Genomic DNA, 8,151 nt, shown 5'->3' on the forward strand with positions numbered 1-8,151 from the left:
TGATGTTTTACCGGTTTCCCGATAATCACGGTACACTCGTGAAACGGTCCTACGAGAGATTCACCACTTCTTCTCTACCTCGGAGATGCTGTGTCCCATCGCTCGTGCGCTGATTGTAACACCACTATCAAACTTACTTAAATCTTGATAACCCACCACTGCAGCAGCGGTAAGCGACCTAACAACTGCACCAAACACTGTTGTCTTACATGGGCATTGCTGACCGTAGTGCCCTGTTCTGCCTGTTCCCATATTTCTGTATTTGAATACGCGTGACTATATCAGTTTCTTTGGCGCTTCAATGTAAATGTGTGTGTAACGAAAATCAGTTTAAAGGCATGGATATTAGTAGGAAAATTTATATTTTTGGCTGGAATAAGTATACTGACAATTGCAGTCACATGGTATCATATTCAATGTCAGTAGGACAGTATATAGAAAGACGTCATCGATTTAGGTGGTACGGGGTGGAATCCAGTATAAAGGCTGTCGGCTCTTTGCGATGTCAGTGTTTGCGTATGAGCTTCTACTGCAGATTGGAGGCAGACACGATTAGTGAGCGTCTTGTTGTGCACATAAATCATGATTGTCACAATGCTACGCGGAAAACAGTTATCATGAGATGAAAAAAAACAAAGCGTACTTGGAAATGGTACTCTCTAATGGTCAAATCGCCAAGGAATGGAACTTTTCAGGTACAGTGATCGCAGATTTCGTTAGGCTGGGAGGACGATGCAGACGTAACGTAAAATATAGGCTAAGTAGAAAAGTACTGGAGGGATTGAAACGGTTCGCTTTGCCGAAAGCAAACAAAACTGTTATTAGAATGAGATTTTCACTCTGCAGCGGAGTGTGTGCTGATATGAAACTTCCTGGCAGATTAAAACTGTGTGCCCGACCGAGACTCGAACTCGGGACCTTTGCCTTTCGCGGGCAAGTGCTCTACCAACTGAGATACCGAAGCACGACTCACGCCCGGTACCCACAGCTTTACTTCTGCCAGTATCTCGTCTCCTATCTTCCAAACTTTACAGAAGTTCTTCTGCGAACTTCTGTAAAGTTTGGAAGGTAGGAGACGAGATACTGGCAGAAGTAAAGCTGTGGGTACCGGGCGTGAGTCGTGCTTCGGTAGCTCAGTTGGTAGAGCACTTGCCCGAGAAAGGCAAAGGTCCCGAGTTCGAGTCTCGGTCGGGCACACAGTTTTAATCTGCCAGGAAGTTTCAAAACTGTTATTCTTGAAACTTGTTTCTGATTTATACACTCCTGGAAATGGAAAAAAGAACACATTGACACCGGTGTGTCAGACCCACCATACTTGCTCCGGACACTGTGAGAGGGCTGTACAAGGAATGATCACACGCACGGCACAGCGGACACACCAGGAACCGCGGTGTTGGCCGTCGAATGGCGCTAGCTGCGCAGCATTTGTGCACCGCCGCCGTCAGTGTCAGCAAGTTTGCCGTGGCATACGGAGCTCCATCGTAGTCTTTAACACTGGTAGCATGCCGCGACAGCGTGGACGTGAACCGTATGTGTAGTTGACGGACTTTGAGCGAGGGTGTATAGTGGGCATGCGGGAGGCCGGGTGGACGTACCGCCGAATTGCTCAACACGTGGGGCGTGAGGTCTCCACAGTACATCGATGTTGTCGCCAGTGGTCGGTGGAAGGTGCACGTGCCCGTCGACCTGGGACCGGACCGCAGCGACGCACGGATGCACGCCAAGACCGTAGGATCCTACGCAGTGCCGTAGGGGACCGCACCGCCACTTCCCAGCAAATTAGGGACACTGTTGCTCCTGGGGTATCGGCGAGGACCATTCGCAACTGTCTCCATGAAGCTGGGCTACGGTCCCGCACACCGTTAGGCCGTCTTCCGCTCACGCCCCAACATCGTGCAGCCCGCCTCCAGTGGTGTCGCGACAGGCGTGAATGGAGGGACGAATGGAGACGTGTCGTCTTCAGCGATGAGAGTCGCTTCTGCCTTGGTGCCAATGATGGTCGTATGCGAGTTTGGCGCCGTGCAGGTGAGCGCCACAATCAGGACTGCATACGACCGAGGCACACAGGGCCAACACCCGGCATCATGGTGTGGGGAGCGATCTCCTACACTGGCCGTACACCACTGGTGATCGTCGAGGGGACACTGAATAGTGCACGGTACATCCAAACTGTCATCGAACTCATCGTTCTACCATTCCTAGACCGGCAAGGGAACTTGCTGTTCCAACAGGACAATGCACGTCCGCATGTATCCCGTGCCACCCAACGTGCTCTAGAAGGTGTAAGTCAACTACCCTGGCCAGCAAGATCTGGCCCCCATTGAGCATGTTTGGGACTGGATGAAGCGTCGTCTCACGCGGTCTGCATGTCCAGCACGAACGCTGGTCCAACTGAGACGCCAGGTGGAAATGGCATGGCAAGCCGTTCCACAGGACTACATCCAGCATCTCTACGATCGTCTCCATGGGAGAATAGCAGCCTGCATTGCTGCGAAAGGTGGATATACACTGTACTAGTGCCGACATTGTGCATGCTCTGTTGCCTGTGTCTATGTGCCTGTGGTTCTGTCAGTGTGATCATGTGATGTATCTGACCCCAGGAATGTGTCAATAAAGTTTCCCCTTCCTGGGACAATGAATTCACGGTGTTCTTATTTCAATTTCCAGGAGTGTAGTTATCAGCAACTGACAGACGTGTGCGACAAATTCTAAGTGACACACGTCTCTCATTTAAGAAAAGAGTGCAGAAACCTGCTTTAACACCCAAACATAAACAGCTAGTTACTTGAAACGGTGCGAAGGATTTCAGAATGGGATAAAGCTATCTTCAGTGATAGAAGAAGTTTAATTCAGATGAGCCACATGGCTTGCAAGATTTTTGACATGATCTGAGAACAGAGCAGCAGAGAAGAATGAGCAAAACGTTTGGTGGTGAAGGTTTTATTACTAAGGCAGCCTTCTGTTCTAAAGGCAAATCGCGCATGGCTTGGCTGAACACAACAATGAACTCTTGACATCTGCACTGAGGTGATAGTTAAAGAATTGATTAGAATATATGAGGACCTAGGGAACGAAAGTCTAATGTTTCAACAAGATAATGCACCAGTGCATGTTTCTGCTACAGCCAAAATGTGGTTTGAAGACAACGCTATCGGTATTTTGCCCTGGCCTGCGCGTAGCCTGGGCATGAACACTGGAAAACCTTTAGGAAAGATTTGCAAAGCGTGTGTAGCGCAGTGAAAGGCACTTTGAGGCGTTATGTGAGCTTAAAAGTGCGATACAAGAAGACTGAGCGAGGATTTCACTGCAAAAACTGGAAACCCTAACAAAATCAATGCCGAAGAGAATGTTTGAAGTTATTCGGAAGAACAGAAGTTGGACAAAGTACTAAAGTGCAGTATCACAGCAGGACAGTGAGTGCCTTTGTATCAATTTCCACCCAGGAAAAGTAAACGCTTGATTTTGTTACTCGTGTTAAGAAAGAAACGATTTAATTTCTTAATGACTGTTTACGTCGTATGTGTATCTACTACTTTCACAATAAATTCGATACAGCATACAACAGACATTGTACTATTACTGTTTTTTGTAACCCTGTCTTTATACTGATTTCCACTGGTGTATATATACAGAGTGTCCGGTAAAAATGTTTCATTATTTACAGAGGATGTGGAATGGCGAGCAGCTACGAAGGCGGGTGCGGCGTGCGTTCTGCGAAGAGAGAGAAGGAAGATACGTTGCGACGCTGACAGTTTCCTTCCGTCAGTTCACGCACTGAGACAGCTGACGGCGCGCTAGCATAAACATCGTTCCACAGTGAACTTTAAGAACTGCATTCCTAGTAACGAGAATCGTTACGCGCACACACAACATTCCACATAGCATTTATTAATGTTCAACTCAATCACAAAATTCCCAATCGTATAAAATATCGAGATAAATGATTTCTCTACAGTAAGTTCTATATGGTTAGAGACTCTAAAACAGCTGTAAAGAAAAACACGAAAAAACGAGGAAAGCCACCGCATGTGGTAACAGACGGAAAAGCTTCAACCTCAAGACGATACACACACTATTTTGTCGGTAATCATGATGTAGCTTCATTCTTTCTTCCAATACTGTCAATGTTTAAAGTTCCATATTTTGAGCGATAACGATTTGTTTCGTTAGTGAAACTAATTTTTGCATTGTTTACATTAGGCACCCACAGTAATCGAATGCATTTAAAGCATTTTCAAGTTTAATAATTTGTGACCATAAGGATATCAGAAACAGATCCTTTAATGTGTTACTAAAAGCTAATTTTCTTTCATCGTGAACCCTGCTAAGGCGTTAAATATGTGTACTTAATTGAACGAAATATGTTTTATGAAGAAAACGGCATTGTTACGAGGTCAAAGATGAAACTTGAGCTACTAGTAATTTTTTATGCTGCTGCAGGCACAGTCACACAAAGTCATAAGTAGCAGTAATTTGTACTTAAATATGCCAAAGCAAGAAACCCAGGCCATCGTCTTCGTTGTCCGACGTAGATGAATCAGACTCAGCAAGATGACCATTGGTTCCGTAACCGCGTCCCTGCCAATTTCTCTGTTTTAACCATCATCTTGCAGTTTTTCTGCATGTCTTACCCAAGCTGCCCATGTAGATGTTGAGATGCGGTCTATTGCCTCAGGTGCAAGTCTTTCAACATTTGCAATTTTGAATATATTGTTTTTATCAGCAATATATTCTTTCACCTGAGCCCATTCCAGCTCGATTGGGTTGTGATGGCAATGGTATGGGGGTAATCTAACGACACGGTGTTCATATCGCTTTGTAATTTTGTCTGTCTCAAACTCTGTATGCAGGCTTGTGTTGACTGACAAAAACCAGCAATTCTGCTCTGATATGCGACAAGTTATGAGGTATTTCGTTAGATGACAGCCATACAATAATTTCTGCCGTTTTGGAGTTCGTATTTGGAGCTTTGTTCACTTGCACTGAGTTGATGCTCTCACTATCGATGACTTTAACGGAAGATGCAGGAATATGTGGAATAATTGTTGTGTAAACCACCTTTTGAAGTCGCTGTACGTCATTTCAGAATGGTAGTCTTGTGACAGCCAGAGCGACAGAACCAGCAGCAGCGAGTACTGTTTGTATAAAGCGTTTATTTTGCATTTTGTTTACGACCTTCCACTAAGGAAGGGGTTCTATTTGTGTTTATCTGCTCTGCATAGTAACTAACAGTTCTTGATAAAACTTTACGTAGTTTTCGTGTTAGATTTCTTAGTGTTTTCTTGATCGTTTAGAATAGAAAGCGCCCTAAAACCGTCTTTTGTTTGTTTCGCGGCCGTTAGCCACTAGTCACCTGAATCAGCAGTTGTCTTGTGACAGCCAGAGCGACAGCAGCAGCGAGTAGTGTTTGTATAAAGCGTTTATTTTGCATTTTGTTTACGACCTTCCACTAAGGAAGGGGTTCTATTTGTGTTTATCTGCTCTGCATAGTAACTAACAGTTCTTGATAAAACTTTACGTAGTTTTCGTGTTAGATTTCTTAGTGTTTTCTTGATCGTTTAGAACAGAAAGCGACCTAAAACCGTCTTTTGTTTGTTTCGCGGCCGTTAGCCACTGGTCACTTGAATCAGCAGTTGTCTTGTGACAGCCAGAGCGACAGCACCAGCAGCAGCGAGTACTGTTTGTATAAAGCGTTTTTGTACTTATTTGCTGCGCTTAGCTTTTAAATAGTTTTTCTGGGAAAACCTAGCGTAGTTTTCGCGTCTCGTATTTCAGTGAGTGTTTCTTGATTATCAGAGTAGCTCATCAGAAGATTATCTTGGGAATTTGTCACCGTATAGAGTAGGGTAAACATAGTCATGTGTAGGGGCTGTGGTTGTTGTGAGCGGACGCAAGGAGAATTGGCCACTCTTCGGGGGCAGGTGGAGGCTTTGTCTGTTAGGCTCATCGAGCTCGAGGCGCAGGCGTCGGCTCGTAGTGGCGTTGGGGCAACTGTGGTGAGACCTATGCCTACTTCGGTGGCCTTGGAATCACATGGAACCCCTGATGTCGCTGCGTCTTCCGGCAGTGAGCATCTTACCGGTCAGCCATCACTCCAGGGTGAATGGCGGACAGTGGTGGGCTCGCGCGTGCCTGGCCGAAAGGCGAAGGTGGGATCTGGCCGCGTGGCAGCTGCCTTACCCCTTTCCAACAGGTACGGGGTGCTTCCTAGTGGTGATGACATCGTTTCCGAGCCACCACAGGATGCCTCGCCTGTTGGGCCAGTGGCCGATTCTCCGGCAAGGTCCCGACAGTCACAGAGGGCGGGCCTATTAGTTATAGGGAGCTCCAACGTTAGGCGGGTTATGGAGCCCCTCAGGAAAATAGCGGGTAGGTCGGGGAAGAATGCCAGTGTGCACTCGGTGTGCTTGCCGGGGGGTCTCGTCCGTAATGTGGAGGAGGCCCTTCCGGCAGCTATTGAACGCACTGGGTGTGACCGGCTGCAGATAGTAGCACATGTCGGAACGAATGACGCCTGCCGCTTGGGTTCTGAGGCCATCCTTGGTTCCTTCCGGCGGCTGGCTGATTTGGTGAAGACAACCAGCATCGCACGCGGAGTGCAAGCTGAGCTTAATATCTGCAGCATAGTGCCCAGAGTCGATCGCGGTCCTCTGGTTTGGAGCCGTGTGGAGGGTCTAAACCAGAGGCTCAGACGACTCTGCGACTATAATGGTTGCAAATTCATCGACCTCCGTTATTGGGTGGAGAACTGTAGGGCCCCCCTAGACAGGTCAGGCGTGCACTACACACCGGAAGCAGCTACTAGGGTAGCAGAGTACGTGTGGCGTGCACACGGGGGTTTTTTAGGTTAGAGGAACCCCCCCTTGGGCGAAACGATAAAATACCTGACGGCTTACCAGAGAGGACATTATCATCGTTGATAAAGAATGTCCGTCCTCAGAGACCAAAAACAGGAAAAGTTAACGTAATATTGGTAAACTGCAGGAGTATCCAGGGCAAGGTTCCTGAATTAGTATCTCTTATTGAAGGAAATAGTGCGCATATAGTATTAGGAACGGAAAGTTGGTTAAAACCGGAAGTGAACAGTAACGAAATCCTAGACACAGAATGGAATATATACCGCAAGGATAGGATAAACGCCAATGGTGGAGGAGTATTTATAGCAGTAAAGAATTCAATAATATCCAGTGAAGTTATTAGCGAATGCGAATGTGAAATAATCTGGGTTAAGTTAAGTATCAAAGGTGGGTCAGATATGATAGTCGGATGCTTCTATAGACCACCTGCATCAGCAACCGTAGTAGTTGAGTGCCTCAGAGAGAACCTGCAGAACGTCGTGAAGAAGTTTCGTGATCATACTATTGTAATAGGGGGAGACTTCAATCTACCAGGTATAGAATGGGATAGTCACACAATCAGAACTGGAGCCAGGGACAGAGACTCTTGTGACATTATCCTGACTGCCTTGTCCGAGAATTACTTCGAGCAGATAGTTAGAGAACCAACTCGTGAAGCTAACGTTTTAGACCTCATAGCAACAAATAGACCGGAACTTTTCGACTCCGTGAATGTAGAAGAGGGTATCAGTGATCATAAGTCAGTGGTGGCATCAATGACTACAAGTGTAATAAGAAATGCCAAGAAAGGAAGGAAAATATATTTGCTTAACAAGAGTGATAGGGCACAAATCGCAGAATATCTGAGTGACCACCATCAAACGTTCATTTCTGAGGAAGAGGATGTGGAACAAAAATGGAAAAAATTCAGAAACATCGTCCAGTACGCCTTAGATAAGTTCGTACCGACTAAGGTCCAAAGCGAGGGGAAAGATCCACCGTGGTATAACAATCATGTACGAAAGGTACTACGGAAACAAAGAAAGCTTCATCATAGGTTTAAGAGTAGTCGAATCATAGCTGATAAGGAAAAGCTGAACGAAGCGAAAAAGAGCGTAAAGTGAGCAATGAGAGAAGCATTCAACGAATTCGAACATAAAACATTGGCAAACAATCTAAACAAGAACCCTAAAAAGTTTTGGTCATATGTAAAATCGGTAAGCGGATCTAAATCCCCTATTCAGTCACTCGTTGACCACGATGGAACCGAAACAGAGGACGACCGAAGAAAGGCAGAAATACTGAATTCAGTGTT

At 46.1% G+C, this 8,151-nt stretch overlaps 1 non-coding gene across 1 annotated transcript; it reads left to right on the forward strand.

Moving 5' to 3' along the window:
• The first annotated feature begins 1,121 nt into the window (after nucleotides 1–1,121).
• On the forward strand, nucleotides 1,122–1,196 carry Trnas-aga (transfer RNA serine (anticodon AGA)). The gene has a single exon. It is a non-coding gene; the product is annotated as a tRNA-Ser (tRNA).
• The last annotated feature ends 6,955 nt before the right edge of the window (nucleotides 1,197–8,151 follow it).

This window comes from Schistocerca serialis, chromosome 1, assembly GCF_023864345.2.
Source record: "Schistocerca serialis cubense isolate TAMUIC-IGC-003099 chromosome 1, iqSchSeri2.2, whole genome shotgun sequence".
Classification (NCBI taxonomy): domain Eukaryota; kingdom Metazoa; phylum Arthropoda; class Insecta; order Orthoptera; family Acrididae; genus Schistocerca; species Schistocerca serialis.